This window comes from Mustela nivalis (genome assembly GCF_964662115.1).
Source record: "Mustela nivalis genome assembly, chromosome: 12".
Classification (NCBI taxonomy): Eukaryota; Metazoa; Chordata; class Mammalia; order Carnivora; family Mustelidae; genus Mustela; species Mustela nivalis.
Window position 1 is genome coordinate 68,500,209 of NC_139031.1, and position 16,686 is coordinate 68,516,894.

Sequence of the window (16,686 nt, forward strand, 5' to 3'; positions counted from 1 at the left end):
CTGCTGAGCACAGTGCCCCACATGGGGCTTGATCCCAGGACCTAGAGATCATGTCTCGAGCAGAAATCAAAAGCCAGATGCATGGGGTGCCTGGGTGGCTCAGGGGGTTAAGCGCCTACCTTCCAGCTCAGGTCATGATCTCTGGGTGCTGGGATCAACCCCAGCATCAGGCTCCCTGCTCAACAAGGGAGTCTACTTCTCTCTGTCCCTCTGTGCCTCCTTACTGCTTGTTCCCTCTCTCTTTCTCTCTTTCAAATAAATAAATAACATCTTAAAAAAAAAAAAAAAAGCCAGACACTTAGACTGAACCACCCAGGTGCCCCTCTTAGGCTTTCTATTTCATCTTGAAAATGTAGTTGGAGTTTGGTGAGCATCTTTGGCATAGTGGAAAAGGTTAACATGGCTTTAGAAGAGCTGGTGGTCTGATAGGGGAGACAGGGCAGCAGAAAAATAGCTGTAAGACAATGAGACAAGGACTTTAAGTGGAAGCCTGCATAAAATGCTCTGGAACAGCAAAGGCATAAAAATTGATTTTGTGAAAGAGGCAGGTATGGGGTGGAAGCAGGCTGGGGTCAGCAGAGATTGGTGGAATAGAAAGGAGGCCACACGGTAACTTCACATAAAAGGAGGAATCGGGATTTTCCAGGCAGAAGGAGGAGAGAAGAAACCAGGATTACTTCATGGAAAAGGAGCTCCTTGATCTTAGCTATGAAGGCACAAATGGGGAATATTCTGGAGCGTGTAAAGGCATATGGGGGTGGGAGACCAGAGAGTAAATAGAAAAATCAGACTTGGCTACTACATTCTGAAGGAGATCTTACACTGCACTAAAGAGTTTGGGCTAAAGTATACCCTGTTGGCAGATGGAAATTGAAGAAAGTCCTTAATCCTGGTAGTGACGTGATCGGATCTGGTTGTAGAACTATGACTAAGGAAAAGCCTAGGTGCAACCTTCAAAGTGTGAGTCTGACCTCACTGAAGAGCTCTGACCTAGACTGGAGCAGTGGAATGAAGAATGAAGGGGCAGGAGATGGCTTCTAAAGAGGTAGAACTGAAAGGATGTAAGGAGGTTAGGAGAGGGGCATTGTTCACTCTTGGGCGTCTGGGAGAATGATGGGGTCCTGGCTGGGCAAGGGAAAAAGGGAGATGAAATTTATGTGAACAATTTGTAGGGAAAATGCCATGTCAGTTCACTACTGTGTGCTGAATTTTGAGGTGCCTCAAGGGGAATTCCTATGAGTAGCTGGAGATCCAGATCTTTGGCTGGAGAAGAAATCAGGCCAAAGCACGAGATCGCCTCAGGGTGAGGGGGATGAGGAGGGAAAGGAGGAGAAAAAGGTAAGAAACAAACCCTAGGAACTCCAACTTCTCAAGGATGGACAGAGAAACAAAAAATAATTGAAGAGGCAGAACACTTGGAGGGAGGGGCGTCTGGGTGGCTCAGTGGTTAAGCCTCTGTCTTCGGCTTAGGTCATGATCTCAGGGTCCTGGGATTGAGCCCCGCATTGGGCTCTTGGCTCAACAGGGATCCTGCTTCCCTTCCTCTCTCTCTGCCTGTCTCTCTGCCTACTTGTGATCTCTATCAAATAAATTAATTTAATTTAATTAAGTTAAACACACACACACACACACTTGGAAGGATACACGAGGGGGACCAGAAGAAGAAAGAGAAGCAGAGCTCCGAAGAGAAGAGGACTTCCCTGCCAGAAATACTAACCATTACTGGCAAATGGACAAGAGAGGCGAGTAGGACAGTGTCCACTGAATGGTAACTCCATGTCCTTCCCCATGCTGGTGAGAGCAGCAGTGGGCGCTGAATCAGACAGCAGTGGATTAGAAGGAGAATGGGACCGTGCTCCTTTCAGTAGTCCATACACTCACATCGGAACAATACAGAGAAGATCCCCGTGCAAGGATAGCAAGCAAATCCGCAGAGCGTTCCTGGTTTTTGTCTTCTGGAGGAGCATCTCCAGCCAGGAGAGCTTCTTGCATGCATCGGTTCAAGACCCGGCCAGTGTGGCTGAGTCAATGGCTCCACCCTAGAAGGCAAGGAGCATAGAGTCCTCTCTGAGGAAAATCAAAGCCCAGGAAGGCAAATAAATCTTCCTCCTCTTATCTTCAGTCATGTAATAAGGGTGTTTATTGTTTAAAAAAGAGAGAGAGTGAAAGAGAGAAAGGACCTAATGAATAGAATAAGTCATGTAGTCTTTCTCGAGAATTTGATGATGAAAAGGTGAAATGTAAGGCATTAGCCCAGAAAAAAAGGAAGTTGAGCTAAAGAAAGAGTGGTTGTTTTTGTCACTGTTTTTTATTCTTTAACGTCTGGTGGAGTCTCGAGCACATGTGTACCCAGAAGAGAAAGGGATGGGTCACAAACATGAGAGGAGGGAAGATACTGAGGAAGCCAGATCTTGAAGGCTCAGGGTGAAGGCCAAGACTGGGAAAGTAGTAGAAGTTTTTCTTCTGGGCTAAGAGGGAAGAAGGAAGAATAGGTTTAAGCCTAGAGAAGTCTGAAGGTGGTTAAGGAAGACCAAGTCGGTGAGTTGATGCCTGACGACTTCTTTTTTTTTCTTGACGATGCGGCTGGTGAGGAAATCTCTGAAAGTAAAGACAGAGTGACCAGGTGGAGAGAGGATGTTGTTAATAAAACCAGTGTCTCCTTTACTCCTTTAAACACATTGCTTCACTTTCTCCAGGGAAATCATTAAATTCTTATCTCAAGAAGGGTGGTTAAGGGGCGGTTGGGTGGTGCAGTCGGTTAAGCATCTGTCTTCAGGGGCACCTGGGTGGCTCAGTGGGTTGGGCCGCTGCCTTCGGCTCGGGTCATGATCTTGGGGTCCTGGGATCGAGTCCCGCATCGGGCTCTCTGCTCAGCGGGGAACCTGCTTCCTCCTCTCTCTCTCTGCCTGCCTCTCTGCCTACTTGTGATCTCTCTCTGTCAAATAAATAAATAAAATCTTCAAAAAAAAAAAAAGCATCTGTCTTCAGGTCAGGTAATGATCCCAGGGTTCGGGGATTGAGCCCCACATTGGGCTCCCTGCTCAGTGGAGAGTCTGCTTCTCCCTCTGCCCCTCCCTACTGCTCATTCTCACTCTCTCTCAAATAAATAAATAAAATCTTAAAAAAAAAAAAAGTGAGTGGAAAATGCAGACCACAAAATTCTAGATACAAAAGAATCTCTGTACATAGCAGGACTAACACTGGGCTTCCACAGCTTTGCCTGGGGCTAAACAAATCTTTTGATAATGCTTCCTTTAAGCAACTTTGAGGTAAATTTGGGGGTATAAGATTTAGAATTTATTTAGAGTAAAATATTCTGGTACTTGGTATCCTAAAAAAAAAAAAAAATTCAAAGAAACAACCACAGAAAACTGGACTTTGCCTTAGTAGGGGAAACCTCTTAAGCCTGCAAGAGGATTGATGTGTCTTTCCAGCCTTTTTAGAAACTCAAACCACTGATTATCAGATCTGGTGTGTGCTGCATGGTTGCCCTGAACAAATGAGCCTCAGACACAACCATAAAAGAAAGACATCAGACTAGACAAACTATCATTTAGAAGAATTAAGACAGCCATATTGTATGCTAACCATCAGCTCATCTCTGGCTGTTCTGGTGTCACTCCTCTCCAGCGGCTACTTAATCTCATTGAGACAAGACAGCCCGCCTAATTGATACAGAAAATGAAAGCCCTTTGATCTCATATCAAACAGAGTCAGACTAAGAGAAGGATCCAGCAGGCAAGATGACTGTCTTCCAAAGGAGAATTAACACGCCAGGCAGGAAAGTAGGAAAGTGGTAATACCTTATTTTGGAATTCCGTGGACCTGATTACTTAAATAACGATTGAAAAGTAATAAATTCATCTCAATGCATGAATAGGGTTGGTTTGCTCTTAGTGCTATGAAATCTTTCAAATTACCAACATTTTCAGGTAAGTGTTATAGTTGTGATGAAAAGCACGATAGAAGCATAACAAATGTAAGAACACCTGCCTTTTAGCACGTAACTGTAAAGGACAGGTGCTTGTCAACAACAACCTTGACTGCTATGATCTGCTGTCCCTGTTAAGAAGTCCCTTGCAAAAGGGTATTATATTGTGATTTAAATAGCATTTGTTATGCTTCGTAAACAATTTAGGTAGCTACCCATGCAAAAAAACTAGCTTTGCGATAATCAGAAAATCTGTGAATATACTGATATGTCTGTAAGCTTATCAGAGCACTTCTTCATATGTCAGGAAACTCATCAAAATTTGTGTTCTCCATTCTAATGCAAAAAGTACACACTTCAATAATCATATCAGTTGTATTTTACATACTTAATATAATGGTGGTTTTGAAAACCAGTCCAAGACTATGATTATGTAAGTAAGAGTAAATAAATTATGGCATTTAGAAAGAAAAAAAGGATTAATACAGTGTTTTCCTTTCAGATAAAGAGGATTACTCTGAAAAATAACATACTCTCTAGTTTAGTTGGTTCCGCCAACGGGATCTCATTCTTGGTATATGCAAAAAGCCTTGCATATCTGATATTTGGGAAAGTGTATCCTCCCTCCCACTATTTGACATTTTTAAAGCTGAGAGACCACGAAAAAAAAAAAAAAAAAAACAACCAAAAAGGTGTTAGAAAGGAATCAAGGCAGAATATAAAATAACATCTTTTGGGTCACCTGGGTGGCTCAGTCATTAAGCATCTGGTCATAATCCCAGGGTCCTAGCATCGAGTCCCACATCAAGTTCCACATCAAGCCGGACCTGTAGCCAACCCCCATCGGGCTCCCGGCTTGGCAGGAAGCCTGCTTCTCCCTTTCCCACTCCCCCTGCTTGTGTTCCGGCTCTTCGGTCTCTCTGTCAAATAAATAAATAAAATCTTTCTTAAAAAATAACATCTTTTTCTTTTTCTTACCCAAGGCAGCATTCATAATAATGAATAATCAAATCAACAACTAATAAATTAATATGTATTTGAATGAACCTAGAAAAAAAATGTGGCTGATTGTATATAGCACGTGGATATCTTCAAAATAAACTCTGGCCCTCTTGGGATTTTTCTTCCAATAGTTTACAAGCCCAGACTTTCAACTATTGGACTACTCAACGGTCCACTTCTTTCCCTCTTCATTTAAAATTGACACCAGTTCTCTGTTTCCCCATTTTAGAGGCACCACAGCTGTTGTTTACTGAACTTTCATGAGACCCACTTCCATCTTTCTAAAGGAATAGAGCACCTGGCTTCTGATCTTCCTCCATGTGCTCATTCCTCATCACCACTTTCTGACACCTTTCCGTCACCTCAGCTTGTAGAGTCCCGTGATCGTGTTTCCTGCAGTCCCCCAACTCCAGCCTCCGTCCTCCAGCACGATCATTCCCAGAATTTAATCATGGCAGGCACCTGGAATGTTTGTTTTTTGACAGCCAGCCCCCAAGTGTACCACTGCCCTCCTCCCCTTTCCAACCTCCTCCCTGCTTCAAGAAATGCAAAATCCTTCATAGTTTAATCCATTCATGAGCCCTCTTCTCAGTCCGTCATTGCCCTCTCCACCAAAGCCCCTGCCACATCCTTGTGACCCACGATATCAGCAGGCACAAGCACATCATACATGCTACCCAGTGTTTCCATGTATGCCCAGGAGCATTGCTGGGGGAAAGCCGGGACTACTCCGACTCCCGATTCCACACTCATGCTTGCCTCCATTGTGCCACAATGCCCACAACAGTCCCCTGACTCGGTGCTGGGAACGTTCTCCCCAACAGTTCTACACACATAATTCTCTATCCTCAAACTCTCCTGTATCTTCCCTGTAGCATTCAGAGCAGAGACTTTCCAAAGCAACTGAATGTAACCGGTCTCGTATCTCCTCCACGTCTCAACACACACCTGTCTCTTCATTTAACTTCCCTCGGTTTTCATCTGCTTCAAAGGCACTTCTTACACCATTTATCTGACTTCCCGTTCTGGGTTTTGAACTTCAAGCTCTCTCCAGAAGCCTCATGTCACTTTAACCACTTTGTATAACCTGTCCCCATGCTGAGCACCGAGCTGGCACATGGTGGGCGCTCAGTAGGTATTTATTGAATGAATGAGGAAATAGATAAAGCTACACCTGGATGTTTTACTTGTGATTTGACTCTAGATAAGGGGGCATTAACTGGGGGAGAAAAGGATCATCAAAGACGAAAACAGCTTTCTGCTTCTTCCACTCCAGCTGTTGCTACTACCTCCAACTCTAGTCTTTGGGGCTCAGTTGATTTTTCAACAGAGGTGGGTTTTGGGGGGAAGTAATTGGAGCAGGGAACCAGGCCCACCTATGATTACTCTAAATGAAATAAAACAACTTGATTGTACACACAGTGTTTTAAAAGACAATGGTTAAATGTATATTACTTCAGTACACAGTATGCATAAAGTAACCTACCTATAAAATCAAAAGGGCTTCACAGGGGCACCTGGGTGGCTCAGTGGGTTAAGCCTTTGCCTTTGGCTCAGGTCATGATCTCAGGGTCCTGGGGTTGAGCCCCGCAGTGGGAAATCTCTGCTCGGCAGGGAGCCTGCTTCCCACCCGCCCCCTGCCCCCGCCTGCCTCTCTGCCTACTTGTGATCTCTCTCTCTCTCAATCTGTCAAATAAATAAATAAAATCATAAAAAAAAAGAAGGCATCATATCACCTCCAAACCATCTGATCACTAGCATTCCTTTGCTACATTCAAATTCTTATAACCTGATGACTACTGTTTTTGTGTTCTTCAAATGCGTAGTTTATCTATGATAGTGTAAAAATAGTCACCCACCACATCATTCTGTATGTTTTCCTACATGCTGTTTCTATTGTGTATGCTATTTAAAATTTCTTATGATCTTGTTAAAAATATGTGTTTATAAATTATAAATTCTGTTTTTTTGGTTTCTTCAGTTATGATTTCACCCCCCTCAATATGGTTGGATTCCAGAAAACCCAGAAACAGTATCTAACAAGATCAGAGCAGAGGAAGGAGAGGAATGGCAAATAAACGTTTTCCAGTGTCGAGTTAGAAAGATATTCGATCTTTCAATGTGCTCAACAAATGGGTTTAATAATGCACATTTCAGTATAAAACAGTTCACAACAGAAATATTTGCTACTCAGCCCATTTATCCTGGGAATTACACAACATGGACCATTTTCAATAACTCTTTTTATTATAATGATTTCCTCCTGCTCAAGCAACAATGATGTACAAACCATTTTGGTCTAGAAATGTAATATGTCGAGATACAAATGTATTAAAGACTGAAATATAATCATTTTCATCACTTTGGTTCAATGTTACATTGTCTTTCTCAAGGTACTTTAGCTTTCTAAAATCTTTCCGAGCAGAATATAAAATCGCTTTTTATTCAGGATCCATACAACTAGACAACTTGACAAAGCAGATTTATTTAAAAGTCATGGTAAGGGACGCCTGGGTGGCTCAGTTGGTTAAGCAGCTGCCTTCGGCTCAGGTCATGATCCCAGCGTCCTGGGATCGAGTCCCACATCGGGCTCCTTGCTCAGCAGGGAGCCTGCTTCTCCCTCTGCCTCTGTCTGCCATTCTGTCTGCCTGTGCTCGCTCTCTCCCTCTCTCTCTGATAAATAAATAAAATCTTAAAAAAAAAAAAATAAAAAAAAAAAAATAAAAGTCATGGTAAACTACTGGTAGACCAAAACAAGAGATGAAGATATATTTTTAGGAAACCGTTGGTTTCTTTTAATTTTGTAAGTTAAAGGTCTTGAAGTGCCTTTTGCATCATAAAAAATAATATCATTTGGTATAATTTTGCCTTGTAAAATTTTATATTTTGGTGTCAATCCATATATATTAAATAGATAGTAACTTTTTACTTAATAAGACCATTGAATTATGTGAAACCTCTTTGAACATTCTGAATGAGTGGAAATAAAACATCATGCATTTCATCATTCATTTATTCAGCAAACAGGTATTAGAAGCGTATGATGTGTATAACACAACAGAAACTAGTTCCTGAAGGAGTTTAACAATAGAGAGAATTAAGATATATTTCTATATCACTATAATTTACAGTACAGTAGATCCCCCCTCTGCCCATTATCCACCCAGATACTTTCCAAGAATGCCCTGTGGGTGCCTAAAACCGTGGATAGAACCAAACCCCATATATACTGGTTTTTCCTGTACATACATACCTATGGTAAAGTTTAACTTCTAAAGTAGGCACAGTAAGAGATGAACAACAGTAACTCATAATACAATAGAAAAATAATAACAATATACTGTAATAAAACTTATGTGAATGTGCTCTCTCTAAATACCTTATTGTACGGTACCCATCTTCCATTTTGTGATGATGTGAGATGATGAAATATCTATGTGATGAGATGAAGTGAGGTGAATGACGAAGGCATTGTGACCTAGCGTTAGGCTACTATTGAACTTCTGAGGATAGGTCAGAAGGAAGTTCATCTGCTTCCTGACAATGGCCCACTGAAGGTAATTAAAACTGAGGAAAGTGAAACCATGAATAAGGGGTCTACTATAATAATTGCCACAAAAGATATGCTGTAAAAGTGTATGGGGCTATTGAGATTTGTGTTTTGTTTTTTTTTTAAACTGGTCTGACAATTTAGTGCTTAGAATTGTCTATTTTACAAAGCCACCTGAATGACAGTCACATAAAGCATTACACTCATTCTTTTTAGCTTTTGTGTATTCAGATTTTTTACCACGTTTGTCCTGTACTTGGAAAGCAAAAATTCCGGGAGTGTTGAATTACTGAGCACATATTGTGAATAGGGCACTAAGCGGGGCACTGGTCCTAAACATTAAAAATGAAGACAGCAGACATGGTCCCTTTGCTCGAGGAGTTCCTAATCTAATAGGGCAATGAGGAAAATAAAAAAACACATTTGCACTGAACATGTCTTTCATTCCTTTCTACATTCTCACCATCACTGGACTTGAACTTTATTAGGCATCAAAGAAACCACATTATTTCATCCATGTCCCCCAGGAGCAGGAAGCAATACAATTGGTTATGGTTGATTTTATGGTTCGCCCGTGATTGTTGATCAGACAGGTCTGTGTTTTCTTTTTTTTTTTTTTTTTTAAGATTTTATTTATTTATTTGTCAGAGAGAGAGAGGAGCGAGAGTGAGCACAGGCAGAGTGGCAGGCAGAGGCAGAGGGAGAAGCAGGCTCCCTGCCAAGCAAGGAGCCTGATGTGGGACTCGATCCCAGGATTCTGGGATCATGACCTGAGCTGAAGTCAGCTGCTTAACCAACTGAGCCACCCAGGCGTCCCAGGTCCGTGTTTTCTAAGGCCCTGGATGCTGGGCTGGTGTAACCCACACACCGGTGAAGAGCACTGAGATGGCATTTCTGATCCACTCAAGTCGCAAGCAGTCTTTGATGAAGGGCTTCAGATCTCAGAAGCAGAGGTCCCTTGAAAGAGGAGAATTCTACCCAGGAAGTGAGAGCTCTGAAAGACTTGTTTCTGGGGACTCTTCGTGGTGACATGACAGCTCCTTGTCTATGAATGAGAACAGAAACAGAACAGAACAGAAACAGTGCAAGAATGGAAGAGAAAACAGGGAGAGCTAATCCAGAGCAGACTGTACAATGTATGAGAGAGAAAGTGTAGAAGAAAGTAAGAAAAGGCAAGATTTATGAGGAGAGGGCGCCTGGGTGGCTCAGTGGGTTGAGCCGCTGCCTTCGGCTCAGGTCATGATCTCAGGGTCCTGGGATCGAGTCCCGCATCGGGCTCTCTGCTCAGCGGGGAGCCTGCTTCCTCCTCTCTCTCTCTCTGCCTGCCTCTCTGCCTACTTGTGATCTCTCTCTGTCAAATGAATAAATAAAATCTTAAAAAAAAAAAGATTTATGAGGAGAAAGGGAGGGAAGAGGGGAAAGGAAGGAAGGAGGGAGGAGAGGGAAAGAGGGGGAGAAAAGTCGAAGGGAGAAGACGGAGCCTATAACACTAGTAGCAAGGGATCCAAGGGTGTGGTGGCTGAGTACTGTGCAGTAAATCCTGGGCCAGGTGCCCAGGAAAGAGGACAGTAAAACTCTTAAGAAGTGACAGCTGTTTTATCAGGAGGAATATTAGCAATAATCATAGCTAACATGTACTTTCTGTGTGCCAATCCTATAAGTGCTTTGCATGGATTAACTCATTAAATCCTCAGGATGACCCTGGAGGAGGAGAGTCTTAACCCTGATACAGAAATGGAGTTTCAGAGACCTTAAGTAACTTACCCAAGGACACAAAGCCACTGAGCAGCAGGGCCCAGATTTGAATCACCAAAGCCTGTCTCCAGTGTTGCAACTCCTTAAGCACTGCGCTCCCCCTCACTGGCTCTCACCAGGCATGCAAGAACCTGGAGTAGGAATATGGCAGAAAAAAAGCAGGATGGATTGAGACATGAATCTGGCCACCCCTGGCTTCCAAATCACTTCCCACTCTTTATATGAGGAGAGACAGATATTTGGAACAAAACTCACATTTGTTACCTACACATTCCAGTGTAAGAGATACATTCCAGCATAATTTCAATTAACTGAATATACTGACTTTATAGTTTTAATGATTTTAGATAAAATCTTATCTGTGGTGTGTTGAATCAGATTATCTTTAAGGAGCACCTTTGTGGGGAACCCTCCCACACCATTGTTGGGAATGCAAGCTGGTACAGCCAGTCTGGAAAACAGTATGGATGTTCCTCAGAAAGTTGAATATAGAGCTACCCTATGACCTAGCAATCGCAATACTGCATATTTACCCTAAAGATACAAATGTAGTGATCCGAAGGGGCATGTGCACCCCAATATTTATAGCAGCAATGTCCACAATAGCCAAACTATGGAAAGAGCCTAGATGTTCATCAACAGGTGAATGGATAAAGAAGATGTGATGTGTACACACACACACACACACACACACACACACAGTGGAATATTATGCAGCCATCAAAAAATTGAAATCTTGCCATTTGCAATGACGTGGATGGAACTAGAAGGTATTATGCTGAGTGAAATAAGTCAATCAGAGAAAGACAGTTATCATATGATCTCACTGATATGAGGAATTCAAGAAACAAGACAGAGGATCATAGGGAAAGCAGGGAGAAATGAAACAAGACAAAACCAGAGAGGAAGACAAACTCTGAGAGACTCTTAATCTCAGGAAACCAACTGAGGGTTCCTGGAGGGGAGGAGGGAGGGAAGGATGGGGTGGCTGTGTGACAGACGCTGGGGAGGGTATGATGAACGCTCTTAATTACGTAAGACTGGTGAATCACAGACCGGTACCCCTGAAACAAATAATATATTATATGTTAATAACAATAAAAATAAATAAATTTTTAAAAGAGTAGTAAATACAGAAAAAAACCCCAAATGACTAATGTCATTATGGAAAAAAGTTCACTCTAAGTAGTAATTAAATAAATGTAAATAAAACCAATAATGAGAAACCATTACCCCTTAAAAAAAGGGGGGAGGGGGCATCTGGGTGGCTCAGTTGGTTAAGCGGCTGCCTTCGGGCTCAGGTCCTGATCCCAGCGTCCTGGGATCCAGTCCCGCGTCAGGCTCCTTGCTCAGCGGGGAGCCTGCTTCTCCCTCTGCCTCTGCCTGCCACTCTGTCTGTCTGTGCTCACTCTCTCTGACAAATAAATAAATAAAATCTTTAAAAAAAAAAAAAAAGAACACCTTTGTGAACAATCCCAGCTGAAGCCCCTTAGCAGAATACTGGTTGCATGTAAAATACCTAAATTTAGACAGATTGTACTAAGATATGTATTATAGATAGATAGCAGGGGCTCTTGCCAAACAGATAGTTATTCTTAATTAATAAACCATCAGTTAGCTAAAGACTGACTGGTTGTAAGCCTAGGCAAGAGGAGAGCTCATTTACTCATTCGTTTGACAAATATTTATTGCTCACTCTGTGCCACGGATTATTTTAGTGATACAAGAGAATATGGAAGAAAATTCAAGCTCTTCTGTAGATTCCATTCTGGAGGTTGGGGGATACAGACACTGAGCAAATAAACAAATAAAGCTTTAATGTGTCAGATGGAAATAAGTGCTAAGAAAAAGAAAAACAAAATGAAATAAGATGGATAGAGATGGGACTAGATGCAATTCATGTAGGGCGCTCAAAGTAGGTCTCTTTGGTGACTGTGGAGTGAGACCCGAAGGAAGTGAGGAAGACAGCCACGCCGATGAGTCGGTGGAAGAGCATTTCAGCTAGAGGGAGCAGCAAACACAAACCTCAGAGATGTGAATGTGCTCTGTGGGTTTGTGGAACACTGAGGAGGCCAGTGTGGCTGCCAAGGAGGGAGCAACGGGGAGGGCACTTGGAAGAATCAGAAAGAGGCAGTGTCGGGCAAGACTGAGATTTTATTCTGAGAGAAATGGGGTGACCCTGGAGGGTCTGACACTGGAGAGCGGTGATATAAACTGTGGAAGTATCCCTGGGAAATTAAAAAAAAAAAAGAAAAAGAAAAAAGAGGGTAAGGGAGGTGGGGGAGTGCCCCCCTTGTGTTCCTGTGAAAGAGTATGGGATAGGAAATACAATGCCATCTAAAGCCAAGTAAATTTCTGCTAAGCTAAGAAGACAAGGTCAAAAGGTAGAGAAGAGATCACTAGGATGACAAAAAGCTCTTTTTTTTTTTTTAAGATTTTATTTATTTATTTGAGAGAGAGAGAGAGATCACAAGTAGGCAGAGAGGCAGGCAGAGAGAGAGAGAGGAGGAAGCAGGCTCCCTGCCAAGCAGAGAGCCCAATGTGGGGCTCCATCCCAGGACCCTGAGATCATGACCTGAGCCCAAGGCAGAGACTTAACCCACTGAGCCACCCAGGTGTCCCCCAACAAACAGCTCTTAAAGCAAGAAAAGTGGGAGCCAGAGACTGTGGGAGAGTGATGGGAGTAGGGGCGCTCTTGTAAGGAAGCAACATAGTACATGGCTTTTAATACAAATGTCAGCACACATGGGCCACACGCAAGCAGCGGGAAGGAAGAAGAGAGAGCCAAACGGAAGGAAGAGGGTGAGGAAGACGGAGAGGTAGAGACTAAAAGGTTGAGCAGTACTGGTGTAAGGTTTCAGGTGAGACAACTCACTCCTCCATCCCTCACAGACCCAGAGACTGCTGTGGTTTGGTCAAAGCCTAGGATAATTTTGAGTTTGCACTGTTTCTGGTGGTGTTCTTCCTGCCATAGGTAGAGGTTTCAGTCCAGCTGACAAAGGGTTAGCTGTCTTTAAAAAGAGATAGGAGATGTAATTTCATGAAAGGTATGTTGATTGTGTATTTATATTTATAAAAGTTCTGTTAAATGCAAAATACAGTTCGCACTGACTGAATTCTCACCCCAGCTTATTATGGTGGATAATTGCATCCTTACTGTACGGGTGAGGGAAACTGGGGATCTGAAAATTTAAGCACCTACTGCAAGGTCACATGGTGGCCAAGCTTCTTATCCAGGACCATCAGTTCCAGCTGTGTAAATGTCCCTACATCTGGGGGAGACCTTAAAACCAACCATGCACAGGGCGAATGTTATACAAAACAAGAACACAGAGGCAATAGCCTGTTCCCTGATACATTTGAATAACGGCGTTGGGTCAGCAGTACTTAGGATTTCTGATATCTCTGGAGAGCCTCAGATTCACAGCATATTGTCTCTTACGCCCCCCCCCATAGAGTGACACCGCCCCCCAACTTCCCACTGCCTCACAGGAGGTTGGCTGCCAACGTTTTCAATGGGTTGGGTTACAGCTATGTCACATCGCCCAGAGTTATGCTTCATGTCATCTTCGAGGAATTTCTGTGATCACCCAAGATTTCTGCTCTTTAGTATCCTGGTGTGGTGAGCACTACAGTCATGTATTTATCATATTTTATTAATGGGGGTTGATTAATTTAATCCATCACCTTTCATTTTAGCCAAGTAATTAAAAACTCGGCTTCTCTCTCCTCATCTAGTGAATTTTTCTGATGTTTTCCTAGAAGTCGTCATTTCTATTCAGTCTTGAATGTCCAGAGGTTCATCTTAGAGAGACCCCAATACATTTCACATTTGAGGTCCAGAACCTCTGGGTTGCTAAATCCGAGTCCCATCCGCTGACCCTATTACTGTTTAGGAGATTTATAAGAATAGATATATAATGGCGGGGCCAGACTGCAGCATTTTCACGCTACCTCGGCAACAGCTATACCCATTGTTGAGTCTAATCATCTTTTATATTGACAAAGACCTTAAGGTCCAGGGGCTGAAGTGTGTTGCCCAAGGTCACACAGGTGGTGTGTGGGCAACTTCAGTTTAAATTTCAGGTCTTCTGACCCAAAGACCAGCAACTTCAATTACCTTTCCGTATCTTCTCTTGTGAAAGTAAAACTCTCTGTTGCATCTCTCCAAACTATTTTCGTAACATCTCACTGAACGGTTAACAACTCCGTTAAAGAGGTAAGACCCTGAAGGTCAGAAAGATTAAATGACTGGTAACTGAGGGTACAGTGAGCATTGCTTTAGAGGAAGAACTGGGAATAAAACACAAGTTCTTGGCTTAGAAATAAAGGATTCTCTCCTTTAAAATGCACTCACATAGCTGATAAGGATATTGCTCAACAAAATTAGCAATCTTTCTCAGTTCTGGGTTATGGAGTGTCTCATTTACCTCGGAGTTTAGTACTTGCTCTTTTTAAAGAGAAATTGTTTAATTGGAATTGGGGAAGACAATGCAGAAAATTACCTAAGCACATTTTTTTGCAGGTCAGATTTTAGAATGTGCCTTCCAGATAAATTTAGAAATTTATCTGAACACATTTTCTTTCAGAAAAAATGTTTTTAGTGACCAATATCTGCAACACAAGAAAAAACAAATCCACACCAAGTAACAGGATGACTGGTTCTTTCCTGTTTAAGCAAAGTGGAACACTGTCCTCAACTTCTCAAATGTTATTCTAGTTATGCCACGCCGTTCCAGTCTGTCTGTGTCTGCTTGATTCCGTAATGCTCATGTGGAGAGACAAGAACCTCTGTTGCATTCATTGACCACCTACTATGGCCAGATGACACAGCCAGGAGCTGGATCATGGCCAAGGGGAGCAAGGCACGGTGCACACACTTGAGGAGCTCAGGGTAGTGGAGAGCAGAGCATCGGGCTTTTAAGGGCGGAGAAAGCAGATGGCCTCAAGAAGTGGGAGCCAAGAGGGACGTCGGTCAGCTGAGGGACTCTCCTAGGTTTTAAGAGCAGGGCCTTAAAAAGATGATCGGATTTGGAGGAGAGGCTAAGAGGAAGGGAACTGAGGGTAGAGGAGACATGGTTCTAAAGTCCGGACATCAGCACACGGATCCTTAAACTTTGCTGGCATTATATAAAACATGATTATCATATATCTCCCTGAGGGGAATAGGAAGAAGTAGTCCCAAAGGGGATGCAGGATCTAAAGCCAACTTTCCCATTGACTAACATTCATTGGACATAAAATACTTGCCAGTTACTGTATTAGGTATTGAGGACACTAAGATCTGAGTAACTGAACAAATCTATAGCAGGGTTTAAAAATCAGACTCTCTCTCCAATTTGTGGAAAACTGTTTGATCCATAGAGCTACACAATTATATAATTTCTTCTAGAAATCTAAAGAACCCTGCCAAGAATACCATTCTGTATTATTTTGAGGAAAAATCCCTAATGAGACAAGGTAAGTTACATGAATATAGACCCAGACATAATATAATCTCATTTAAGAAGACAGATTTCAATGCACAATAGGATTGACCTAGAGCACCATTCGTTCTAGAAGAATTAGGTTGCACAGACACTCCATACTTAGAGCCCAGAGGCTACATCCCTTGGTCCCAGGACTTGGGCAAGTATTTCCTTCACTTGCTCCTGCCGCCAGACCATTCACAGCAGTTTCTCCCAGGTGCCTTTCTTTGCCCCTTCCTCCTACCTCCCAGACCCCACTTTATCATGATTCCCCCTGACTGTGTTGTACCTTCTCTGTTTCATCTGAACGGTCTCTCTAAAACGTGGACACACCTTTTAGCTCAACAGAAGGCAGCTATGGCAACACAATAACAATTGTTAGGCCACGTGTATGGTTGAAATGCTAGAAATCAGTGAAGTAGAACACTAGAAATCAAAAGGAAATGTAGGTCTTTCAATGTGATTATTACCATCTTTTATAAATATCTGTCTAGTTATTTTTATGATTACTCATAATACTAATATAGATGAAAGGGTCTTAAGAACACGTTTTGAACATGTCATGACAATATGCTAAGAACGTACAAGTATTCACACACACACACACAAACACGCTAAGCAAATAGAAGATAGGAGTAACTATCAAAAGAGAAAAATATGACAATTACACAAATGTGAACATAGTACTGACATGTTGTAGAGGGAGCACAGGGATAATTATAGAGCAATAGAACCCATGAAAACGGAAAATCTCAAAAAAAAATATTATGTTTGGTTTTTTTCTTCTTAAGTTTCTAAGCTACTACCTGATATATTTCTTTCCCCCTCAGGGCAAATATCAAAACCTTCGTAAGTTTCTTCAATGCACTACTCTAGATCACATGCAACAAGAAAAGAGAAAACCCCAGGTCATTTCCAAATTGACAGGAGGTAATGTATTTAGAAGATTGAATTTATAAATCATTTAAAATTCAGAATTG

General features: G+C 42.3%; 1 long non-coding RNA gene across 5 annotated transcripts in view; it reads right to left on the reverse strand.

Annotated features, from left to right (window-relative positions):
* The window catches only part of LOC309845126, a 64,513-nt gene that overhangs the window by 41,971 nt on the left and 5,856 nt on the right, over positions 1-16,686 (reverse strand). For 2 of the 5 annotated variants that reach the window (XR_014301041.1, XR_014301043.1), the window contains exon 2: positions 10,248-10,369. The exons of 2 other annotated variants lie outside the window; for them this stretch is intronic. This is a non-coding gene — a long non-coding RNA (uncharacterized lncRNA). Of the gene's footprint in view, positions 1-7,930; positions 9,529-10,233; positions 10,370-16,686 lie in introns of those variants that run through there. One more of the 5 variants, XR_014301044.1, reaches the window with a different exon arrangement.